Raw genomic sequence first — 27,982 nt, forward strand, 5'->3', positions numbered from 1 at the left:
ATGGCGACCCTGACATCTTCCCACTTTCTACATATGTTTTTTTTCTATCGCAGTGCTTAAAAATATGAAGCAGCTTTTTGCATATAGCCTGAACATAATTTTTGCTCAGATATACATTTATTCTTACTGCAAAATTTTCTCTAATCCGACCACACATTTCTCAAGAGATCATACTTACAAAAATATATAATTTTAACTACAGACAGCTATTTCACTATATCACTGGCTTTTTAGTGTGAGTAAACAGGGTGTTTTTTCATACTGAGATTCAAACCCAATCATTTCGTCAGCAGTTCAGAAATCCTACCCATAACCTATTAAGCTTGTCACGAAAGTAAGGGAAGTTATATATGAGGGGCGTGCAATAAGTAATGTCCCTGACCCACTTCCAATTGTCTGATCTAGCTGAAATTTTTCATGTGCAATGATTTATATCTCTACGAGTTATGTGGCAAATTACAGCTCTGAACTAATTGTGGCTTTTGTTTTACAGGTGTTTGAACAGAGTCAGATGTGAAATAGAGCCTGTTGAATACCAAGCAGTCATCCGGTTTTTGTATTTGAAAGGATGCACACCACAGGAGACTTTTGATGAAATGAAAGCAACTTATGGTGAAAATGCCCCATCATATGATCTTGTAAAACGCTGGCATCGTGAATTCAAACATGGCCGGAAGTCTGTGGAAACAGCTCCCAGACCTGGTCGCCCCCTTCTGCAATTAATGAGGCATCTGTCCGTCATGTTGAGGCTGCGCATTACTATTCGCCAAATAGACCAAGATGTCAAGATTAGTACAGGGTCTGTAGAAACTATCATTCATGACCATTTGCATATGCATAAGGTGTCTGCCAGATGGATTCCCAGGTTGCTCACACCATACCAGAAGCAAGAACGCATTGAGTGCTCGAGGATGAATTTGGAGATGTGCCAAGAAGATGAGTCAAAGTTTTTCAAAAGACTGATTACACAGGATAAAACCTGGGTCCATCACTATGATCCAGAGACCAAAGCACAGTCAATGCAGTGGAAGCACTTGGACTCATCACCTCCAAAGAAGGCAAGGGTACAGCCCTCTGTTGGCAAGGTCATGCTCACAGTCTTCTGGGACCAGGAAGGAGTAGTGATGACAGATTTCCTGGCAAAGAGTACCAAAAGTATAGGAGCCTATTATGCTTCCCTTTTGAGAAAATTAAGGGAAGCTATCAAAATCAAGAGGCAGGGCAAGATCAGCAAAGGTACCCTCCTCCTGCAGGACAACGCTCCGGTCCACAACTCGCATGTCGCCAGATCAGAAGCACGGGTGTGTGGTTATGAAATTCCTCCCCATCCTCCCTACTCTCCTGACCTTGCACCCTCTGACTTTCACTTCTTCCCAGCCATTGAAAGGAAAGCGTTTCCCAGATGATGAAGCCTTGATTTCTGAAGTCACATCGTGGTTGGAGAAGCAACCTGGAGTGTTCTACAAAAACGGTCTCCAGAGCTGCATCAAACGATGGAAAAAATGCATAACTCTGGATGGCTCCTATGTAGAGAAAGACTAATAACTGTGCCAAGTTTCGTTGCTCTACTGCTATAAGAAGTGGGTGAGGGGCATTACTTATTGCACGCCCTCGTATATTTTAAAACATATTTATTTAGATCACTGATTGCTTAGAGAGCTCAGTTCCCCTACTTTAAGTTAATAAAAGTATGTAATTCTTTAAAAAAATATTCATTGTAGGAAAGAAGACGTTTGAAGTCAGATATTTGCAAATACCTTATTTTATTTACCTGCTTTCAAGGAGTCAAGTATACGTTTGATGTATGTGAATTTGTGGAACGAACTGGATTCGAACTTGGAAAACTCAGGTTTTCAGTTCGTGTCGTTATCTACTGTCGTTACCAATTTTGAAATAAATTTATAGTTGAACCCTGAAAAGAAAGAAGAAATATTTGCTGAAAAATTTGCACCAAACGATGAAATTTGAAAACATTACTCCCCGAACAACACTGAATTTTCTTCATTGGTTTAAATAAATAATAATAAAAAATAAGTGTGTAAAAAAAAATCATAAAGACTACTTTCTTTAATTACCCATGAAATTTCTATGAATCTCGTTTGTACAAATTAAAAATCAACATATCTTGATGTGTTGATACTTGCCTTTTGATGACAGATTGTCCGCGCTCAAATTGAATGAATAATACTTGAAGGTCAATGCGCACATATATTTGGGGCAAGGACTTAGCGCGGTGATCACCTGATTGGTAAATGTGTGACAGATAAAGAAAAGGCTGCTTTTTCGAACAAGAAGCATTTAATCTCACATGGCGTTGTATGCCTTGCAGAAATATTGAAAATATCATTTTACATCAATGTTATTTATTGACTAATGCGTATTGGTTTAAAAAAAAAAAGAAGAAACTCATCAGTTACAATGTTCCATTTTATGAAATTGATTGGGTACCTCAACTAGTGTTCATTTGGTCGAATTAGATTCGTAGGGGAGTTTAACTCGAGTTTAGTCGTAAACCATATGCATCATAAATAGGGTCTAGGTTGTTAACCTTTTGGGGCAATCGGCAAGAGAACCAACGAAGAGCTTTAGAACACGAGATTCTCACAGTCTGGTTAGAAATCACAAAGTAACTGGACGTCTTTCAAGATCTCCTAAAAAACATTCTTTTCCGGTTTACCCCCCCCCCCCTTCAACTCTGCGTTGCTTTACAGCTCAAAGATGAACACGGCCAAATAAATCATCTATTTTCATATGGTAATGTTCCTGAAACAACTTTTGATTGCATGATTATATTTTTAGTGTGAGAGGACATGGAGATAACATGTGGAGGCACTTAGACACTGATCAAGAGAACCAGATATGTCTTTTGATTAATAAATGAACTGTATTATAGGAGGCTAGTAACATGAGTATCTCAGAGTCCCATCAACTCCTTGCTTATGTAACAAACCTACACTTTGTAGTGAATTAATTAACTTCCAACTATTATTGTATTACTTATATTGAAAGACAGTGGGGATACTTCTTGTGGCTATGATGTCAGGGGCGAAAAATGAGAAACTTTAACGCTCTCTGTACCCGGATAAACTAAAAAGAAAGTAGACATAATAGGAGTAATCATAAGGCAGACCTCCCACCCACCCAGTGTGAAGACAGGAAAATTTGAGTACATCTACACTGATTAATATTATGGTTTATAAAATGTTTTCTTTTTTTCTGTCCAGTGGAATAATAAAAGAGTTGAACCATGAAACCATATTGAATATTCTTTTTAATAAACGATCCAACTGCAACAAGCGTAACAGAGTCACTGACGTGTGTTAGCAGCAGCAGCAGCAGCAGCAGCAGCAACCATATGACACAAATGCAAATGACCAAGCCAGTGCGCGGTCACAGCGGAGGAAGTGGATGGAAAGAAAAAGGAGAGAAAAAATACATCATTTAGTGAAGACCAGAGAAAGCTCATGCAAGGATAAGATGAATGTGTGGCCCGTGGCAGTGAGAGACTTTTATGTGCCGAGATGGCAGGGTTTTGTTAACTACATGACAAAACAAGAGACTTTTAAAACAATATGCAATGTATTGTTGGAAAGCACCGGTAATAAATGCCTTTTGTTAAAACTGAAAAAAAAAAAACCCGTGTCGAATTTCTTCGTCTGTTTGTTTTCTTGCGACTGTCTCAGACACAAACATGTTAGATCTGAATGTTAAAATGTAACGACACCGTTGAAGAAGATTAACGACTACTTTACACAAGCAGAGAAAACCAAATATTGAAAACAGCAGCGAGTGGATACAACGTCTTCTAGAAATTTTAACAGTTTTAAATTTATCATAGAAACGGTCTCATATTACAATTTTCAATCATGGTATTTTTCCATATCACTATCAATGTCTTAAAACATGTACGCTGCAATTTACGTTTTTTTTTACTTAAAAATGTAATGGTGAAATCATCAGGAATGATCTGCTTTAGATCATATCCAAGTTATCTTCCCTGAACATTGCTAGCAATGAGAGAATGCACTCTCCAATTTCCAGAAATATATAATAGTTAATTCCAAAATATAAAAAACTTCTTTCAATGATTTGTCTGTCATGCTGAAGTTTCAGAATTTTTTAGATGAGGATTGATAATTTGTATTATTTAGATTGTTCGGACTACTGTTCTCATCTTGGATATTATTTTGATAATTTTTCAGATAATGCCTTGAACGTAAATAACTATTTATACAGAAAAGTATTTTACCTAAATTCTAGGTGGAAATAATTTTTCAATTCACCCACCTGCGTGAGTAAAGCTGCAACTGCGCTTATATATAATAAAAACAACAACGTGAATTGCATACTTTCTCCAGAGAGATTCGCCACATAATCAAGAACAAAACTTTCGCTTTGCTGCTTTATCAACACACGTGCATTAGCATTGTTATACTAAAGTACCCACTAAAGGTAACATCATAATTTAATTTTTTTGCAAGGAAGTTTAACCGTTCTTCCCACATACAACACCTGGTACTCCGAACTGGTCACCCATCTCATATTTGAGAGGATATAAATAAAATGACCATTTAAATTGACTTTGAATTGTATAAAACCTTATTCAATTAATTTAAAACAAAATGTTATGTTAATAAATTTCATTTAAATTTTGCACTTAAAAAAATCTAATTTAAAAGAAAACGATAATTTAATAACATTTTCTTAAAAAACAACTCCAACAGTTTTTACTATTTTTAATTTATTTGTTTACAAGGGGCTCACCGCTTCTCAAGGCCCGGAGGCCACTCGAGGATAAGGATTACTGAGTGTAAGGCGATCACTGAAACAACAGTTTAGTGATCGTTGGTGGGAGAAGGGTAGAATTTTAATATTTAAGGAGCCGAGACACCAGGAGCTTGTTTACATTGGACTTGAAGACGACCATATTGTAGTCAACTGGAAAGCATACCAGGGGAACATAATTCCACAGGCGGGCAGTTCTAGGAAAGAAGCTTTGTTCATAGAATCTGTGTTCAGATTTAGGTACAGATAGAGAGAAGGGGTAATTTTTGGTAGTGATTGTGGCTAGGAGAGTGCTTTTAGTGAATATTTGGCATGGGGGACTATAGATTGAAGCTCAGGCGAGCACATGTCATAAAAATAACAATAGAGAAGAGACAAGCTTGCAATATCTCTTCTGTGGGAAAGAGGTTGCAAGGAGGAGAAAAGGGAATCACCTAGTATCACCAGTACTGCTGCCATATCTGGGCAGGAGCTGCTAAAAACAGCCTATTCTGCCTTGACAGAGTACAAAATAGACTTCGTAGCCTAGTGGGGATGCCCTTTTCTCTTCTCTGCAACTTGCGAGCCTGTTATTGTTTTATCGTTATTTCCATAACAAGTGCTCGTCTGGTCCCCCTTGCCAATCTTTCACGAAAAACACCCGTCTAGCTGAAACCACTGTCAGTAATTTTCCCCACTTTATCTGTGCCTAAATCAAAACGTAGATTCCATGAACAAAGCTTCTTTCTTAGAAGTGCTCGCCTGTGGAACTCTCTTCCGTTTGCCTGTTTCCCACCTAACTACAACCTGGATGTCTTCAAGTTCAACATAAACAAGTTCCTGATAAACCGCCCCCTTAAGTAAGACACTTTATCAGATCTCCATTACTAACGATTACTGCGATATTGTCCCATTGATTACTGTACACGCAATAACAATTATCCCCGAGTGGCCTCCGGGCCTTGATAAGTGGTGACTTCCATGTAAAAAAAACAAAAAACTCATAGACTTTGAAGCCGGTTCTGAATTCTGTCAAAGCACGATAGGGTACTCCGAGCAGCTCCTACTCCTACTTAGTACTCTTATGGTGCATCTTGCTTGTATACAGGTAGAGGATTGCATTGGGAGTGAGATACCTTCTGGTGTGGTAGAACGATGCATCAACAACATTCTTTTGTGGGAACTACACATTTGTTTTTATTTCACTTGTTTTTCCTTGGTGAAACACAGATGATTGATTGCTTTGTTTTACAGCATATCAACTCTTTTCGAGTCATTTAATGGTGAATCCAGTAAGTTTGAAAAAAAAAAAAAATGATGTTTCAAGTTCTTTATATCTTCAAATATATATTTATGGTTTTTAGTTTGATTGTTTTGTTTTATGGCAGATCAACACTCTTCAAATTATTTAATGCCGAATCCAGTAATTTTGGAAAGAGTTTTTATGCTGCAATTTTTTTTTTTATATCTTCAAATATTTATTCATGGCGTTTGGTTTGGTTGTTTTGTAGAGGAAAATTATTGTTTTTGTTTTTGAATTTGCCGAACATGATTGAGTTTTACAAAGCGAAAGAAACAAAAAGAATAACATCAATGTTTGGTGCATTTTATGTCAGGAAGCTAGTATCTTCAGACAGCCTGATCTGGTAGCACCAGGAAAACACAAATCAACTTAAAAGGCTCCCGGGTAGACCCGGGTAGAGACAACTAGTATCCTGTGTTTCAATCTCGTCTTGTTGAAGTGAAGCAATAAACTGTTTTATTTTAGCTTAGCATCAGCTTTTAGTATATGGCTTCCTGACAATGCCGGCTCTCCCCTGGGCAAACATTAAAAGATTCAAGTGGCGCCATGTGACTTGTTCATAAAATTTTTCCATAGGAAAGCCAGTCCTTCAAAGTCGTCACTTGAAGAAAGAAAAAAGTGACTTGAATGTCAAGTTGGGTGATTTGTTATGACAATAATCCCATAACAGGTTAGAAAGATAAATAACATATTTTTAGAATGACGAAGACAAAACTGGATACTGTTGAAGTGAATGTTTTTAGTTTGTTTTTTTTAATTAATATTCACCCCAAAGAGGGAAAAATTGTCACCATACCGTAAATTAGGAATAATGCCTACATGGACACTCTAAGTGCATAGTTGAGCAGTGAGATGTCTGTTTACATTACATTAAAATTTTTGCATGTTAGTACAATCAAGAAAGCAGGAAAAAGGGAAGGAATTTCAAAGTCTAGCAGTTTGAGGGAAGAAACTATTAGAGTTGAAGGCTTTCCGGTACATGAGGATCTTTACAGTGAAGAGGAGGGGTTTTGCTGCTTGTCGTGTTATACGGGGTATTTACTCTGCAGGGGCACCAGTGCTATGAGTTCGTTGTAGCACATTCCATTAAAGCACATCTAGAACAAGCGTAGGGATGCAACATTGCAGTGATGTGACAGCGCTTGGCACTTAGCTTACAGTGAAGGCTTATTAAATTGCAGACTTTATTTTTGGATCCTGTCTAATAGAGAGAGACTAGTGGTTGATTCCCCAGCCCATATGTGACAACAATACTCCATGCATGAACAAATGGTGTCTTTGTAGAGTGCATTTGAAATGATAATGGAGTATTAGCAACAAATGAACAGGACAAGAGGGCTGTTTGGAAATGTCACAATAAGGATTGCTTCATACTGAGAATCTAGAAGTTGCAGAAGCAGTATCTGGTTCAGTAATAAGAATTGAAAAAGAAGAATGGTACGGGAATCTTTGAGTAAACTGAAGAAGGGCAAGGCTGGAGAATCCTCAGGCATTATTGCAAAAATAGTGAAGTCTGCGGATAAAATAGGCATTGAGATGATCGTAGACTTGACAAATCAGATCATAGAAGAAATCACAAAAGACTTGGAACTTAGTAGGATTATGAATTCTTCCAAGGACAAAAGGGAAGCACTAGATAGAGATTAAAGTTGATGTATCAGGTCTTAAAAATGATTGAACGGCAAATAAAGAAGTCAAATGGATATAGATAAAATGCAGTTTGGTTTTCACTAATGCGATATTTATCCTTACATAAATAGAAGACAAGTACTTTGATAAGAAAAGAACCTTGCTTTTGTGGATCTTTAGAAAGTTTTTGACAGAATGCCAATAGAGGTTGTCTAACGGACTTTGCATAAATTAGAGGTAAACGAGTGTTTGATGAAGGTTGTTCAAGTAATGCACAGAAATGTACACTGTAGAGATCCCTGGATGCTGAAAAACCTTCTACTTAAATAGTTTCTTCCCTTAAACTGCTAGACTTTGGAATTCCCGCCCTAACCTTTGCTTCCCTGACTGTACTGACATGTAGCAATTCAAATGTAATGTAAACAGACATCTCGATGCCCAACTCTTTACATAGTATCCCTGAAAATTTAGTCCTAAATAATAGCCTCTTACGACATAGTGCCTTGTTGGCGTGAAAAATTTGTTAAAAAATGCTCAAAATAGTATTAGAATTAATAGCACATTTAGTCACAGCTTTAAGGTTAAGGTAGGAGTATAGGGAGGAACGATAAAATGGGCGCCCTAGAAAAAAAACGACATGATTCCATTTTCGTTTAATGAAAACCGGTTTTCTTTCTTTTTTTTTTTTGTTGCAGACCATCTACTAGTTAACCAGTTATGTACAAATCCCAAGAGCGATAGGAGTCTTCTATCATGTCTGAAAGTGACACAATGTTCAACGGACGAGATTGGAGATGTGCCACTGTACTACTCATGCTCGCTATCAATACAAGTTATGACAACAGGACCATTGCCAACACCTTCAAAATGCAAATCCGGACAGTTCAACACTTGAGAGCATAGTTCAATGTATCGACCGACCCATGGTTATGATCTTTGGTGTGGTTCCACATCTTTGAAGTTGGCTTCAAAGTCAACACCAACGTGTACCTGGATCTGTTTAAGAATGTGATGATCCTTGGGTGCAAGCAGGTGGCCGCTGGCAAACCCTGGGTGTGGCAGCTGGACTTGGCGCTGGTCTACAAGTCCAAGGAGACCCAGGCTTGGCTTCAAAAGGAGTGCTACAACTTTGTACCCTTCTCTCACTGGCCCCCTCTTCCTCGACCTGAACCCACTGGACTATTTCGTTTAGTCATATGTCGAGAACATCACCAACATGACCTCCCACAACACCAAAGCCAGTCTGGTTGACGTCATCTGCCGAGTATTCGCTGAGCTCTTGCTGGTGCTAGTGGAAAAGGCATGCTCTCAGTTCCAGACCTGTATGGTGATTGAAGCTGAAGGCGGCTACATTAAATAGATGTCAGCTTTACTACATAATCAAGTTACTTGAAATGATATTTTCAATAAAAGTTTTAAAATAAAGCTGTAGTGTTTTCTTTAGGACGAAAATTTTATCGTTCCACACTGTATATGTTTATCATTTGTGTATAGGTTGTCTTGAAGAGATGCTGTATGCTGATGATTTAGTACTTTATTAGGAATCAGTAGACGACATACTTGTTAAGTTAAAGATTTGGAGAAATGCTATGAAAAGTAAAGATTTAAAGTGTAAATTAAGGTATGTATTCGGTTTTTTTTTTTAGTTTTTCTTTTTTTTTTGTAATTTTAAATTTTCTCTAATTGCTCATTTACTTATAATTCAATGTTTGTTAAAATCTTGATGAGTTTATTCAAGTAAAATATTAAAATGATGTTATACTTTGATTTATAATTGGAGTTAATGTTTTGATACTATGTTTTATCGTGTCGTAATTCCTTATATTCCTCGCACTGTTACAAATATCTGGCTGAAAGCATCTCGTAGGAGCAGTCTCCTATTGTTACATTAGAGATGGCCTCTATATCAGATACTGATTACATGAGCCAGTGTTAATCTTGACAAAGGTCCAACTAAGAACAAAGGTCCAACTAAGTTTCTTAGCAACGCCGGGAAGCCTGCTAGTGCACAATAAAACTGAAAAGTAAGTTATCAAATTGAATATGAATTTCATTGTCTGAACATCAATTTACGCATCTGATTAAATATGACTGCATGTAATTAAAGGAACGTAGGAATGAAATTAGCATGATATAGGTAAGGATAACAAAGACAATAATAATCCTTAATTTTTGTTCATTTGAAATAAAACCATTGTTTTCATTATGGATGTTATTCTTACAAGGTTTCGACCGATGTAACTTCCCATCTTCTTCGGGTATATCTTGACGATAACTCCTATTAGTAAATAGTAGAAAGTTTTAGGTTTTAGCCCTGGCAAAATGGAAGAAAACCGAACAGAATTACAGCAGGCTCACCCTTTAAACTTCAACGTAAATTTTATTAAAGCAAAAAAATCCAAGTTGCAAAAGATGCATCATCTTCAGCTATCTGCCACTATGGGCTGATAACATCCCCAAAGGATAATAGTTCATCTTTAATGAAAGCTGGGTACAAAACTTCTGCTGACGAAGAACTGCACAGGTTGAAGAGTTAAGTGATATCTTCCAAGATGGAGATTGCAAGTCGGATAGTCTCGAGGAGTCCACTGTAGATAACTGTCCAATGGCGGACAAATGACAGGTCAAACTGTAGACCTTTATTTCGTCTCTGACAGCCATTATATTGTAATGAAGAAATTCAATTGATTCACAGAGCACAACAGTGTGTGAAGAATATAATAATTCGCCCAACATAAGGGCATTGGTGTTTGCAAATGATAATAACATTTGCCCCCCCTCCATTTGGGCATTAAACGTCTCAAAGGGACAAAGGATAAACACCCATCTAGCTGAAACTACTGTCAAAAATTTTCCCTACTCCTTATCTGTGCCAAAAACGTAGATTCCATGAACAAAGCTTCTTTCTTAGAAGTGAACGCCTGTGGAACTCTGTTCTGGTTGCTTGTTTCTCACCTGACTACAATCTTGATGTCTTCAAGTCCAATGTAAACAAATTCCTGATGAACCGCCTCCTTAAGTAAGGCACTTTATCAAATCTCCAATACTAACATATTGTACACGCAATAACCCTTATCCCCGAGTGGCTTCCGGGCCTTGATAAGTGGTGACTACCTTGTAAAAAAAAAAAGAAAAGATAATATGAAAGATAATATTAGGGGAAATTAAATAGGTCAACATACAGTAAAAACAAAGGAACGCCAGTCAACATGACACATGACGTCATAAATATCGAGGTTGACGAAGAAATGAAGGTTTCAAATCAGTTGGTTTATGGAATATGTGTGGAATACTATAAATAATGCTGCAATAACTGAAAGGAAAACTTTGATGATCGCCAAGAGTGAAATGTCCCCTTAAGATCCATGTTCGCAGTGTCCGTCCATTTATCATTAATAAGATAGTTAATTAATTAGTTAAGAGAATACTAGTATTTCTCTCGTGTGTGAAGTATATTTTTTTTCAAAATAAACTTTTAACTAAAACTTACAACGAACGTCTTAGGTTTCCTTTCTGTACACGTTAAGAAGTAGTATTTGATTAGCTCCAGTGATGACGAATTACAACCATGCAGACGAGGAAGAAGAAAAAAATTAATGTAGAACTCACAAGACGAAACTGTGATGACAGCAAAGAAGAAGAAGAAGAAGAAGAAGAAGAAGAAGAAGAAGAAGAAGAAGAGACAGCGAGAAAAAGATAATTCAGGCACTATAAATATAAAAACATTTAAGTTGCTCCCTTGGCGATTAAAAAGACAGAAGCAGAGAATTAAGGAACTAATGAATGTACGAAAGAGGTATAAAAGAAAGTGACTAAAAATAATCATGTATAAAGGCATGAAAACATTATACAGTTTACTTTCCTAACCATAACGGTAAAGTTAGACACAAGGTTGTTATTTATGTTGTGGATGTTCAGATCGCCCCAAAAAGTGGTACTTTGGATAGGACAAAAATAAAAAAAATTGCCCCAGTCAAAAAGGATTTTTTCTCCTTTGATTGAGGACAGAGCAGATGCTATATTTTGATCCTAGCTTGAATGATAGCAGAGGTCTTGTTGACACGTAGTAGCAATAGCAGCAGTCATAATTGTGATGTGTATTAATTCTGCTCCTATCTCACCCTTTCTCTCTCTCTTCCCCTGATTGGAAAAGGGAGCAGATCTTTCAAGCAAGTCTCCTCTCCTTTTAGATTCAAACTCAAGAAAGGTAGATTAGACTAGTTTATGTGTTACATCTCACTTCATGTATGTAACGTCATTTCCTTAAACACGTCAACTTAAATTATAACCTTGACTTCTAGTGGAAATTCCTTATTCTTATGTACTCTAATTTAAATGTGGAAAGTTGATTTTTTTTGTGTGTGTGCGATTTAGCACATGTTACTATAACGATAGTACATTTCTGAGATGAGGACTGGGTATTTGTATTATTTGGATCTTTTGAACTATTGCTCTCATCTTGAGTGTCACTTTCACGACGTTTCGATCGATGTAACCTCCGACCTTCTTCAGGTGTATCTTGTTGAAATTGGTAATGTTTCTGTTGAACCCGGAAATCTGCACAGAATTTTGAAATAAAACTCAATATTTACTTCATGGATATAGCATGCTCTCGTTCCATCAGCCATGACTGATAGAGGTTTTTAAGTAATTCAGAATTGTAAATTTTCGGTCGTCCACACTGAAGAGTGAACCTTCAAGAGAATATCGCTTTACAATTGAATTTTTACAAGTCCTTTAACCACTGCGGCACAGGTCCTTTGTGGAAAATTCTAGTACAAATTTTTAGGAACCTTAAACCTATTTTATTTCTAGATGAAAGTTATCCCCATAATCTCTGGCCCTCGTCGAAGGAAGACTAAAACTTGCTACTATGGTTTCAAAAGATCGGAAATAACAGCAAGGTAGCAAGTTTTAGTCACCCCCTCCATCAAGGCCAGAGGTTTTAGAGAAATATGAGATATCTTGTAATTTATATGCTAAACAAATAACTATGATTGAAACATTTTATGGCTGTAAAATGTGCCAAAAATAGGCACTGGATGATGGATGATCCCCTTAATGTGCGATAGTAAGGGCAAATGTCACATAGGCTGTTATACAATTCAGCTCATTAGCTTTCCAACGAGCCTTCATTCGTTACATTCTGATCAATAATCACTGAGATTTGGAACTTATAAAATCCCCAAAAAGGTAGTACATTTATGTCTCTCTCTCTCTCTTTATATATATATATATATATATATATATATATATATATATATATATATATATATATATATATATATATTATGTAAATACAGTCATATCTTGCTATGATGTGCAGACCGTTTCAATCATATTAGATATCGTCAGGCAAGAAAAATTAAGGTACAAAAACTGAAAAGGTTTAACACCTTTTCAAATTTTGAAAAGAGAAAGTTTGCCATGTGTGGCGATGGGCGAAATTTAAGTTCTTATGAGTATATATTAATTCAGAAGATTCTTCAGTTTTAGTTAAGAGGAGGGGTAGTTTAAAGTTAAGGAATTAGTAATGAGGGGGGTAATATAGTAATACTGAGATGGGATGTGAGGGCAGTGGAGGAAGAGAATGGAGGGTAGAGTAGCAAGGTTCGTATGGCTACCGATGGAGCCTGATAGTGAGGATCAAATTTGAGGTCATTTAGGGGTGTTCCAGCTATGGCCAAATGTCACTAAATTTGGGTCAGCTGGTCAGTTGATAAGGATTTGATGGTTTTTAGCAGGGTTGCGGGTTGGAGTCGGAGTTGGAGTCGGATTTCTAAGAATACAATGAGTCGGAGTCGGAATTTTTTATCTGACTCCAACTCCTTAAGTCCAATGAATTTATTTTTTACATGGTTTCCCTGTTTGGTTTTACTAGTTTTATTTTTATTACATTTTCTAACCAATCAAGGCACATTGCCACTTTGATGTAGAGGACTACTATCAGGGATCTAGGTTTCAGGGGTACTATGTAGGGAGTTTAGCAGCAAGATGTTTGTTTACATTACACTTGAACTTCTGCATATCAGTACAGTTGGGCAAGCACATCTAAGACCGTAAACGACTAAGTTCTCTCTGATTCTCTCTCCTCTGATCTTGAGCAAGTGGTACAATGGGGAAAGAGGTGGCTTGTTACTTTTAATGCATCTAAAACCAAGCTTTTATCTTTACATCATCAACGTTCTGATCCACATCTGGCATCAATTGAAATGAATGGCTCTCGTCTTGGGGAGGCCTCATGTTTTGACAAGCTTCTGGGCTTGACCTTTACTCCTGATCTTAAATGGAACACATACATTAAATCCGTTGCCAAGGCCACTGGAAAATGGTGGGATCTTTCTACCGATCCAGTAGATATCTCACTTCTGATGCAATTCTCTATCTATATAAGAGCCAGATACTTCCAAGGATGGAGTTCTGTTGCCACATTTGGGCATAAGCTGCTAGAAAGGACATCCTGCCTTGATAGAGTTCAAAATAGACTTTGTAGCCTCGTAGGGGATATCCTTTTCTCTTCCTTTTCTCACAGAAGAGATGTTGCGAGTTTGTCTCTGTTTTATCGTTATTTCTTGGCAAGAGCTTGGCTGAGTTCCAATCTATGGTCCCTCCTCGCCAAACTTTCACAAGAAACACCCGTCTAGCAGAAAACACTAATACTAATTTCCCCCACTCTTTATCTGTGCCTAAACCTAAACGTAGATTTCATGAGCAAAGCTTCTTTCTTATAACTGCACTCCTATGGAATTGTCTTCTGTTTTCCTGCTTTCCAGCTGACTACAATATGGTTGTCTTCAAGTCTAACGTAAACAAGTTTTTGATGAGCCATTCTATATAAGTCAACAAATTTACCGAATTTCCATTACTAACGATTACTATATTGTCCAATTTCTACTGTACCCTCTTTAACCCTTATCCTTGAGTGGCCTCTTGGTCTTGATAAGTGGTGATGCACATGTAAAAAAAAAAAAAAGGAACCCGGAAGAAAATTCCAAAGTCTAGCACTTCTGAGGAAGAAGCTATTAGAGTAGAAGGCTTTCTTACCTCTGGGGATCTCTACTGTGTAGGGGTGGGATTTTTCTTGTCGGGTTTGTCGGGGTATTTTCATTGAGAGGGTACAAGAGCTTGGAGTTCGTCAGAGCATCCACCATTAAAATACTTGTAAAATAAGCAGAGGGATGCAACATTTCGTCGATGGGACAGGGGCTGAAGCTTAGATAACAGTTAAAGACCTATCAGGTTGGCGACTCTCTTTTGAACACTGTCCAGGAGCGTGAGACTAGTAGCAGATGCACTAGCCGAAATGTTACAGAAGTACTCGATACATGGGCGGATGGTAGCTTTGTAGAGGTACAGGATACTTTCAGACGTAAGTAACTTTCTAGCGTGGTAGAGAGCGCCCATCTTCTTTGCAGCAGCCTTAGCAATGATCTGAATGTATTTATTCCAACTCATGTTCCCTCTGAACGTTAAGCCGAGGAGTTTAAACGAAATACTTTTAGGTAATGTATCTTTAGCCATAGCTATTGGTGGTTGGTAAGGTTTCATGTAATTATTAAAGGAAATGAGCTTTGTTTTGGCAGCTTTGAACATTACCATCCATTTAAGACCCCATTACAATACAGACTGAAGGTCTTCCTCTGGGGTTTCTGCCATTGCCTTAGATATGTGCTCATTAGTTTTCCCCTCGTGCCTGCTATAGAGCGTGTTGTCATCGGCAAATATACCCATGTCAGAGACAATTTTATCAGATAAGGATTGGTCCCGGAGGTATACCTGCATTTATATCATATTGTTTGGACGTACGCCGATCGAGGACAACCTGGATTCTTCTTTCATTTAAGAAGGATTTAATTATTTTTATTTATTTATTTTTTTTATTACATTTTCACCCCAAACAAGGCGCATTGCCACTTTGGTGTAGCAGGGGCAGCAACTACTGGGGCACTATGTTGGGATTTGGGCAGCAAAATGTCGGTTCATGTTGCACTTGAACTTCTGCATGTCAGTACAGTTAGGGAAGCAGGAACCTGGAATGGAATTCCAGAGTCTAGCGGTTCTGGGGAAGAAACTACTGGAGTAGAAAGATCTATTACATCTAGGGATCTCTACTGTGTGGGGGTGGGATTTAGCTGCCTGTTGGGTTTGTCGAGGGTGTCTACGTCGTGGGGGCACAAGTGTCTGCAGTTCGTCAGAGCATTCACCATTAAAATACTTGTAGAACAGGCAGAGGGATGCAACGTTTCGTCGATATGACAGAGGCTGAAGCTTAGATGCCAGTTCAGGGCCTATCAGATTGGTGACTCTTTTTTTAACCTTGTCTAGGAGTAAGAGACTAGTAGCAGATGCACCAGCCCAAATGTGACAACAATACTCCATACATGGGCGAATGGTGGCCTTATAGCGGTACAGGATACTTTCAGGTGTCAGTAGTTTTCTAGCACGGTAGAGAGAGCCTACCTTTTTCGCAGCGGTCCTAGCAATGTTTTTAATATAATTGTTCCAGCTCATGTTTCCTGTGAACATTAGGCCAAGCAGTTTGAAAGATGTACTCTCAGACAGGGAGTCACTGGCCATTGCTATTGGTGGCAGAGAAGGTTTCTTGTAATGATTGAATGAAACCAGTTTAGTCTTGGCAGCATTGAATGTGACCATCAATTTAAGTCCCCATTCCACTACAGATTGGAGGTCATCCTCTAGTGTTTTTGCCATTTCTTTAGATATGTGTTCATTTGTTTTCCTGTCATGCCTGTTATAGAGTGTAGTGTCATCAGCATATATACCCATCTCAGAGGCAGTTTTGTCGGGGAGGTCATTAATAAATATTAGGAACAAAAGAGGTCCAAGGATAGACCCCTGAGGCACTCCCGCATTTATATCACACTGTTTAGATGTACGACCGTCGAGGACAACCTGGATTTTTCTCTTATCTAAGAAGGATTTATTTATGTTAAGTATTCTACCAGTTATACCGTATGATTTAATTTTCCTGAGGAGACCCTTGTGCCATACCTTGTCAAAAGCCTTAGATATATCTAGGTTAAGCATTCGTCCAGTAATACCATAGATTTTATTTTCATGAGAAGACCATCGTGCCCTACCCTGTCAAAAGCCTTAGATATATATAGGGCTACTGCCCTCCCCTCTCCTCCCTAATCCAGTGCTTGGTATATACGTTCAGAGATTACAGTTAGAATATCTGCAGTAGAACGGGCTTGCCTAAATCCATATTGATGGTCAAACAGAAGTTTAGCAGCTGCAAGGTGGTGGAATAGAGCTTGATTAATTAAGGACTTAAACATTTTGGCGAAAAGCGGGAGGAGGTTAATTGGGCAATAAGTTAATGCGTCATTTCGTTCGCCAGAGTTTTTGTAAACTGGTATCACAGAAGCAGTATTCCAGCTGTCAGGAAAGCAAGATTCGTTAAGACATTTATTAAAGAGTTTAGAGAGAACTGAAGCAGTCTTAGTGGAGCATTTTTTTAATAGCACAGCTGGGATGAGATCAGGTCCATATGCTTTTGAAGTGTTTAGGTTTTTATGATGTCATGATTTTCAGATCATCTAGTGTGGTTTCTGCCCACAGAGGAAAATCAGGAAGGGAATGGTTTGCTGGGTCCAAGGTAGAGTTTGAGAGAAAATAACGGGAAAACATGTTAGCTTTCTCAGTTGCTGTACAAATAACCTCATGATTGTTGGATAGTGGGGGAATTATTGATTGCCCATTATTTACTACACTATTGTAGATTTTCCAGAAATCACGAGTTCTTAATTTCTGATTTCAATGCATTTCCTGATGATTTCAGTATATTCACTCTTAGCTGTTGCTGCTTCTTTCTTACAATTACTTCTAGCTTCTATATACTCTGTCTGTTTGTACAGGATTTATGCTGGATAAATCTACAGTATGCATGTTGCCTCTAAGCAATGGCAGCTGCGCAAGTAGACGTAAACAATTGGGGAGAGTGGGGTTTGCGATAGAACTTCCATGTAGGAACATATGCTTCAATTGCTGCTTTGAAATATTCAGTAGTCTCATATGCGCACTATTCTGCAGGAAGAAAAAAGATATTTCTTCATGCGATCGCTAATGGCATCCCAATCAGCCTTATTTTAGTATGTCGTCATTTTGAGCAATGGCTCTTCAACTTGGGGTCGAGAGTTTAGAATGATTCTATCATTATCACAGCATGATCAGCATTCCTAAGTGGGCAATCAGCATTTGTTACACAATTCTCAGGATCTCTTGTCAGAAATAGATCCACAAGTGAGGCTTGCTGTTCCTGGCGATCTGGGAGACGGGTAGGGAATGTTACTGTCTTTGTCAAGGAATGAGATATAGCAAAGTTATGGATGATGCTATTAGCTGTGTCAGTGTAGTTAGAGAAGCCAAGCAAATTTTTGTGGTGGGCATTAGAGTCACTAAATACATGTATTTTGGCACTAGTGTCAAGGGAGAGTGCTACATCTATACTGTCAGAGACATGATTGATTATAGTTCAGTCCTGGTTTGATGGAGAGCAATAAAGAAAATACTGGTAGCTAACGCTATGTTGTAAATTTAGTTTAAAGCACGTGAAGGCCTGGTCACCTGATTCTAGTTTAGATTCCCTAAACGTGGGGAGGGGGTTACAAATATAGACTTCAAGTCCGTTTCTGTTAAAGTCCTTATGAAAAAATGGAAGATAACTAGATATGTTAAAGATGTTAGAGGGATTGGAGGAGTGCAAGTTAGTTTCACTTAGTGCTAAGATATCCGGGAAGTTTGCTAGGAGAAATGATTCTATATCATCTAAGTTAGTCCTCGGATATGTGTAAATGCAAGCCCCATCATGCAACACGAGTAGACCATCAGAATGGCCACCAGAGATGAGTGCAGGGTGCCTTTCCATGCGTGACATGGCACTACAAATATCCCAATATTACACAATTGATGACAGAACAGTCGCTCTAAGCGCTATCAACGAGTTAGGGCTTCTGTACTGTCAGTTGGAAACAGCAACCAGCAACTGTCAAACCGGTACCCTCAAACCTGTCCGATAGGAGTGGCCCGGTCCAATCATGTTAGCATATATGGTAAATTAGCACCTCCAAGATGCCCAGTTATAGGAGAAGGGAATAAAGCAAATGTGGAGGGCGGCATTCATTGCCCTAGTCAGGAAACAAGGCCAAGCACTGGGCATCTCTAATGAGTCCTTCTGGTTGCACTTCTGCTCCTGACTAATAGGCAAAAAAGGAGTATGAAGTATAGATAGACAGAGCCTATCTACTCTTTAAGCAGTTTAGGTTTGCAAACCGGTGATTTAATCAAGTCACCAGCTCTAGGGAGGCTGTTGTCCTGGAATGAGGGGGCCTCCCTCCCCTGTTTGATGCCAAGACGTATGAGGTCAGTGGCACACGTTTACAAATCGGAGGTTTCCTTATCCTAGATGGATAACCTAACCAAATCTACTGGTTCATCAGCATTGAGAGGGTTTTCCCTGCACCTGGTTTCAAAGCCAGATATTTCTATGCTCCCGCATGGATAGTAAGGATTGATAGAGTTAGTATTAAAGAATTAGTATCTGCTTTGAAGTTATACTCCTCAGAATAGGATTAAGATTGGTTTTAAAGAGGTATGTATGAGTGTGGAGTGTAGATTAAAGGTGAATATCTACTAGGGTTAAGAAAAGATCAAATATGGTTTGTGGATTAGAGACTAATTGGAAAATTATAGTATAAGGGGTATGATCTGTTTCGAAATGTACTTTAGGTGTTAGTTTTCAAGTAAAGATAATCACCAGCACTTTATCCCATCTAATGTAAGAAAAAGATAAAGTTGCTAGTTAATACAGATCACTTAGAATCTGGGCACAAACTGTCGCTATTAGTTATCTATTTTATAGATATTCTATAGAGTATAAATATAGATTAAGCTAATGCATGCTTTAGCAATAGAAATCTATAGATGTTTAGTATTTATCGATTTTGAAAAGGTCAGCCTACTGAGGTTTAAGGCCGGAAGCTAAACCCTCTTCCCAAAGTACATGCAAAGTTTGTGATTTTATATCAGCTTGGGGAGAAGAACAACAATTGTTTTTTTGTCCAGTTGAAACAGGGGAGATACTATCTTACAAGAATACAGCATTAATATACAATATACAATATACAATATACAATATAGATATACAGGGATTTGGGGAGGATTTAAGAGTATAAGGATTTTTAATGTTTATCATGCAAAACAGACAGGAAGGAGTCTTGGAGGCAAAGCATTATCCCTTTGAAGCAGACATTTAGAAATGACATTTGTGCCAGTTATTTTAGTAACATACATCAGTAACAATATATATGTGGCCAGTATAGGCCTTATACTTAAACATTGCACTTAGTCATAGAATGAGAAATTAAGAGGGAAGCAATATAAGTAAATAAGAGCAGGAAAACCGGTTTGGTGAATAAGCAATAACTTAATTACTTCCTAAGCAGTGGTTTGCACAATTTAGCAGATTTTGCATGGTTTTACTTTTACTTTTGGAGATATCTCATATTTTGTACTGTACTGTAATGCTTCCACTTCATCAAGATATTTCGGTCTGTCAGATCACTGCAAATCCAATCAGAACAGCTGTTTTCATTTTGGTTGTGATGTCACACAAAATCAATGAAAGTTCTGTCTTTGAGTAGGATCACTGTGGATTACATTGGATAATAATCGGATTGTAATGTGAAAGTTATCCAGTTACTGAATCAAATGGAATTTAGTAATTGGATTAGTCCGGGATCAATCCAGAATTACAATCTTATAAAAAATAACAGGCATAAATCAATAAGGAGCAACCCATGGCACTATAGCCCTTTATAGCTTTTTTCTTTTTTACATAGGAGTCACCACTTATCAAGGCCCAAAGGTCACTCGAGGATAATGGTTAATGAGTGTACAGAGGTTAATGGAACAATATCCTAGTAATCCTAGTAATCGTTAGTAGTGGAAATTTGGTAAATTGGATTACTTAAGGAAATGGCTCATCAAGAATTTGTTTATGTTGGACTTGAATATGATCAAATTGTAGTCAACTGGAAAGCAGGCAAATGGAAGAGAGTTCCACAGGCGTGCATTTCTAAGAAAGAAGCTTTGTTCATGGAATCTACGTTTAGGATTAGGCACATAAAAAGAGTGGGGGAAATTATTGATAGTGGTTTCAGCGAGACAAATGTTTTTCATGAAAGTTTGGTGAGGAGGGACCATAGATTGGAGCTCAGACAGGCACCTGCCATGAAAATAGTGATAGAATAAAGACAGGCTCGTAACGTCTTTTCTGTGGGAAAGGGGTTGCAGGGAAGAGAAAAGGGCACCCCCACCAGGTTACAAAGTCTATTTTGAACTTTGTCGAAGCATGATAAGAGTTTTCCAGCAGCTCCTGCCCAGATGTGGCAACAGTACTCCATCTGTGGATGTACCTGACTCTTACTTAGGTAGAGAATTGCATCAGCAGTGAGATATTTACTGGAGCGCTAGAAGGATCCACCATTTTTCCAACCCAGAAGCTTGTCAAAACATGAGGTCTCCCCAAGACAAGAGCCATTCATTTCAATTGATGTCAGATAGGAGATCAGAGCGTTGATGATATAAAAATAAAGGCTTGGTTTTAGATGCATGAAAATTGACCAGCCACTTCTTTCCCCATTGCACCACGATCAGAGAGGAGAGAATCACGAGAACTTGGTCATTTACAGACTTTGATGTGTTGACATAAATGGTAATGTCATCAGCATAAATGTCTTCAAATGATCTTAGGATGAGATTTGTAAGATCATAGATGTATATCAGTAAGAGAGTTGGGCCAAAAATGGGCCCCTGAGGGACTCTGGCATTAATACTGTGAGCTTCTGATTTCTGCCCATCAACCACTACTCTTATGAGCCTATCAGAGAGAAATGATTTAATAATTGAGAAAACATTTCCAGCTATACCGTAGCTGGAGATCTTGTGAAGTAGGCCTTTATGCCATACCCTATCAAAGGTCTTTGATATGTCAAGAGCAATTGCCCTAGAAAGGAAGCCTCCATTGAGAGATTCGCTAATCCTATGAAATATAACCATTATCACATCTGCTGTAGATCTAATAGGACAGAAACCATATTGCATGTCACTAAGAAGGTTATTTTAGATAAGATGGTTAACTACTTCTCTATTTAACACAGATTCCAGTAACTTACTCATGACGTACAGGAGATTTATTGGTCTGTACTGAGAGGAAGATGACCGATCACCTGAATTTATAAATATAGGGCACACTGATGAGGTTTTCCAGGGTGTTGGGAAGCAATTCTCTTTAAGACGGTGCTTAAACAGCTTTGTAAGTATGGGAATTAGTTCTGGTTGAAGATTTTTCAGCACTATAACTGAAATGCCATCAGGATTAGTTGCTTTATTGAAATCAAAGTTTTTTATTAGCTTGGCAACATCACGCACAGATATTTGTATGACGCATAGTGTGTTTTCTGATAAAAGAGGAAATATGAGGGGTTGACAGCCTTAGTCGCATAGGTTATAATTAGTTGTAAAGTTCTTGGCAAAGAGTTTGGCTTTGTTTGATACTGACGAGATTACCTCAGGTCCATTGATGATGGTTGAGATAGAGCACAAGATTCTGTTCAGGATCCTGTTTTCTATTTGCCAAAACTGGTGGTAACCAAGCTGCTGCTTAGCTACTTTGGACTTAATGGACTGAGCATACACCTCTCTCGCATTCTTTATTACTCTTTTACAGTGATTGCTGGCAGTCCTAGAATCGGCTTTAATCTCAGTACAGCTTCATGTTTTTCCTTTGATCCTCTTTCCAGAAAGGCAATATTATCTTTTAAAATATTTCTTCTGTATAATATGTGTCTTTACTCCCCTCTTCTGAAGAGAAGCGTTTGGCTTCGAAATGCCATGGCCTAAAGAGGTTTCCCTATCCCGAAATATTGTAGTCCCTTTTGAACTGATAGCATAGGAAAATTTAATTGTACGGAATAGGGGAATGTAATTTATTACTGTATATATTATCTATTATTTATAATTAATGGTTCCTATATCGTGTTAAATTCTATACTAGGTCTATTTAATAACCACCAAACACATATGCTGGTTTTTTGAGTCGCCTTAGTCTCCACCGTTCTTCTCTTTCTATAATTGTTACTTCGTCCAATACGAATAGATGGTTTACCTTTTTCTTCCATATATAGTCAGCCATACCCAACTTTTGAATCTCTCCAAGTATTACGGCTTGTTGTTATTCTTCTGACCATACTACCTGTCTCACGTTTAAGGATCCTAAAATTTGTTCTAAAATTGTCTTTAAGTAACTCCGTACATCCCAGTGGCAATTTCCGGCGTAGACTTATCGGAAGCAGTGACAAGGAAAATCAGTTCCTTTACTTTTATTGTTCTGCAGTATTTCTATTATGAAGCGTTTTAGTAAAATAAAATATAAGAAAAGGATATTATTGAAAAGGATACCATAAAAATTAACAAAATTATACAGATAAAAATAACACAATCTTTTTTTATTTGCACTTTTAATAATGAAGTATGAAAGTTTGTTTTTTTTATTTATTTTAATTGAAATTTTATAAGAAATATATTTCTGAAATTATAAAAATAAGAAGTTGATTTTCTAATTTTGAAAATAAAAGTTTTTTATTTGAATTTATATAAATATGTCTATGAAAGTATATAAAAAAAAATAATAAAAAATTTATTGAAATAAAAAAATAAATAAATAAACGTGATAAAGAAGGGGTGCATGCACAGGGGAGATATAGGCGTGAGAGAAAAAAAGCGAAGACACTGATTTGCCTTGTCACTGCTTCCGGCAGCTCTACATGGAAAATTAGGAAGCACGTTATCTGACTATAACCGTCCAAAAAAGAAAACTTTAAAAACATGGGATGGGAGATAGTGATAAAAATTGTCTAGAGAGAAAAAAAAAAGCGATAAATAAAGACATGACGAGAGATAGATTAGTTTGGAAGTTATTTCCTTAAAGTCATCCAACGCATGCCAGCATGTAAAATGAATGTTACACCGATTATTATTATCATTATTATTATTATTTTTATTATTATTATTATTATTATTATTATTATTATTATTATTATTATTATTATTATTATTGCATTCTTTTTTATTTATTTCATTTGGTTGAACAAGTACTATTGATAAGATTTGATAACACGAATGATGTGAAAACTGTATAAAATTATGGAGTTTCACATTGACATCAAAGGTCAGTGAGAAATCGGCCAAATCACGACTATCTCTTGTTATCTTGATTCAACGTCGATTTATTTCTCCTATTGCAAATTTTCAATGTCATCTTCAACATGTTGAGTATACACTTTATTTTTTCTTTGCAAGTTGATTGTAAAACATGTTTATGCACAAACATGTGCATGGTTGATGGACGTTTAACTGATTAGACATTATTCACCATTAAACATGAAGAACCATAATATAGCATATTCCCTCTCCCCTTATACCACCCATGAAGTTGTTAATAAAAATTCATATTCCTTTATTCTATCTAACCAAATTTGTTCAAATGTACTTAAATCTGTGTATGACTTGTCCACCAAATTCTAGTTACGAACGTCCAATAGTCTTTGTTTTATCTTCATTCAAAGATAAAACACACCTTGATACGACGAGCACAATTTTTTAAAACTCTGACACACTCTTCTTTGGCCCCCAAAATAAAAAAAATTAGACCATTCCTGCAATGACTTGATCCCTGTTGATTACGGTGTAATGCTGGTTCTGTGCAGTTCTAAGCGGTTCACTCTCTCAGGCTTTGCTTTCTCTCTTTGAGAAGGGGGTTAGTTTATTGCTAAACGCCTGAGGTGCCCTTACGGGGAAATGCCGACGTCAACTTTCACAGATCAGAATACCTCTTTGCTGACTTCTCAATCCCACTTTCTGACTCTGGTGTTACAGTTCTTGCAATGGGAGAGAACTAAATCCTCCTTGATCCCCTCCCCACTTCTCTTGCTACTGCTCTGATTTGGGCTGTGATGGCCCTCTTCAATTCAGGAGTAATCTGGAGATTGTTTATACAGACATGATCCTTGCAATAACCCTAAAGATAAAAATTTGGAAGATTGTCTCATCAAGATCACACCTCCTACTGATGATACGATCAACAAAGTGTTTCCACAATAAAACAAAACCTGTAACCGCGATGGGATAGGAATAGTTACCACCTGACGAAGGTCAGAGGAATAGTTGGCCGAAACGTTGTGAAACAACTAAGAAAAGATGAGGATAATGGTCCGCAATAAATAAATTAATAAATAATACTCATCTCAATAATGAATTCCAATTAAATAATATATATATACCATTCGGTTCGGACTCGACCATGGAAGATCAGATTATGAATAAACGTGGATTTATAAGAAAAAAATATCCAACCTTGATCGCCCTTTGGAGTCCGTGGCGCAGTGGATAGACGTTAAATCTCGACGGTTCCAGGTGAGAATTGTCTGAAGATAGGCTTACTTGGCCAAAAACGTGGTGAGACGACAACAACTATGGATGGCAGTAATTGCTGAGAATGCAGTTAGAAGATTTGGAGTTTCTATCCCGTAGGAATAGTTGACCGAAACGTCGTGAAACAACAATTAAGAAAGATGAGGATAATAGTCCGCAATAAATAAATTAATAATACTCATCTCAATAATGAATTCCAGTTAAATAATATATCAAGTATCATGTTTCATGTTTTCCATTCTTTTAATACTAAACCAAAGTATATATATATATATATATATATATATATATATATATATATATATATATATATATATATAAGCGCAAGTAGTTAATAAAACATGTTAAAAAACACTAAAAAAGACTTAAGAACATATTTAATTTGAAAAGGAAACACTAAATAAGTGGATAGTTCTTAATGTGAATGAATAGTCTGGTGAAGGGTAAAGTATCCAATGACGGTAAAATTCAAAAATGCAGAATCCAGGAAAGTTGGTTAAATTTCCATTCGCACAAGTACGAGGGGCGTGCAATAAGTAATGCCCCTGACCCTCTTCCCATAGCAGTAGAGCAACGAAACTTCACACAGTTATTAGTCTTTCTCTACATAAGAACCACACAGAGTTATGCATTTCTTTCATCATTTGATGCAGCTCTGGAGACCATTTTTGTAGAACACTCTAGATTGGTTCTCCAACCATGACGTGACTTCAGAAATCAAGGCTGCATCATCTGGGAAACACTTTCCTTTCAAAAGCAACTTCATGGCTGGGAAGAGGTGAAAGTCAGAAGGTGCAAGGTCAGGAAAGTAGAGAGGATAGGGAGGGATTTCATAACCACACGCCCGTGCTTCTGATCTGGCGACATGTGAGTTGTGGACCAGAGCGTTGTCCTGCAGGAGGAGGGTACCTTTGCTGATCTTGCCCCACCTCTCGATTTTGATAGCTTCCCTTAATTTCCTCAAAAGTGAAGCATAATAGGCTCCTGTAATTGTGGTACCCTTTGCCAGGAAATCTGTCATCACTACTCCTTCCTGGTCCCAGAAAACTGTGAGCATGATCTTGCCAGCGGAGGGCTGTACCCTTGCCTTCTTTGGAAGTGGTGAGTCCAAGTGCTTCCACTGCATTGACTGGGCTTTGGTCTCTGGATCATAGTGATGGACCCAGGTTTCATCCTGTGTAATCAGTCTTTTGATAAACTTTGACTCATCTTCTTGGCACATCTCCAAATTCATCCTCGAGCACTCGACACGTTCTCGCTTCTGGAATGGTGTGAGCAACCTGGGAATCCATCTGACAGACACCTTATGCATATGCAAATGATCATGAATGATAGTTCAGAGCTGTAATTTGCCACATAACCCGTAGAGATGTAAATCATTGCATATGCAAAATTTCAGCTAGATTAGACAATTGGAAGTGGGTCAGGGGCATTACTTATTGCACGCCCCTCGTAAAATCCAAGGGAATCGCGTAATTGGAGGATGGTCCAAAATAACCCAAAAGGCAGAAATCTGTGGAATAATTCACAAATTGGTACAAGGAAAAGAGAATGAATTCCAATAATATTATTAAAAGAAAGATAAGATGTGCATAAAAAAATGGAAGAAATTTAAAACTCGACTGCCGAGGCAAGGCTAAATTAAGGAAAAATTATATATATATATATATATATATATATATATAATTTTTCCTTAATTTATGTATGTGTGTACACATAGGTATATTTATATGTAAAAAAAATAAATAAATAAAAAGGAGAACGTCTACCTAAAACCACTAACCTAGTTCTAAAACAGATCCTTTGTTTGATAAAATGCATGCCCATTGGCTGATAGGAAGGGGCGCGGTGGATACTAGAAAGCTGATTGGCCAACTAGAAATCCTCAACATATATAAAAACAAGAAGCAACCACAGAATTTGCGCATAAGCCTGACGAATCCTATAGTTGGATGAAACGCAGAATATTCAGTGTAGCTTAATCGCCATATATATTTTATAAATTACTATATATATATATATATATATATATATATATATATATATATATATATATATATATATATATATATATAAGGAATTTAATTGAAACTCTATAAATTAGAAGTTATAACAATTTATTATTCAACAAGAAACAAGAGTGGAAAAATTAAAATTTCCCTTATTCCATGAAGTTTCAAAAATGGCACTTATCCTCACATGAAAGTAGCTAACAAAATATTATTCTTAGGCAAGCTGTAATTTTGCTGGTTAGCACATAAATTGACAACTAGAAATTATGATGGAAGTCATATTTGTATAAAAGTTGATCATAATTCAGAAATATATTTGTTAAAAGGATATGCCATATAAAGTCCAGGCTCACTTAAGGAAAAGTTGAAAAAGGAAAAGTTGAAAAAGGAAAAGTTGAAAAATGTAGTACAATTCAAAGAAAATGTTGGTTAGGCATATATATATATATATATATATATATATATATATATATATATATATATATATATATATATATATATATATATATATATAAAGGGTGAGAGATTAATAATTGCGAAATTATCAATCAAGCTTTCATAGGAGGAAACATAACAAAATCATATGATATATATAAATATGATGATGATTTTCTTATGTTTCCTGCTATGGAAACTTGATTGATAATGTCACAATTCTCTAACACTTTCTATTTATATAGCTCTAGGTAATTACACCTTTTGAGCTAATCATAACTGCAATACTCCGAGCATAGCACCTTTAAATATATTTTACTGAGAC

Source organism: Euprymna scolopes, chromosome 19, assembly GCF_053919585.1.
Source record: "Euprymna scolopes isolate OS-2025 chromosome 19, ASM5391958v1, whole genome shotgun sequence".
Taxonomy (NCBI): Eukaryota; Metazoa; Mollusca; class Cephalopoda; order Sepiida; family Sepiolidae; genus Euprymna; species Euprymna scolopes.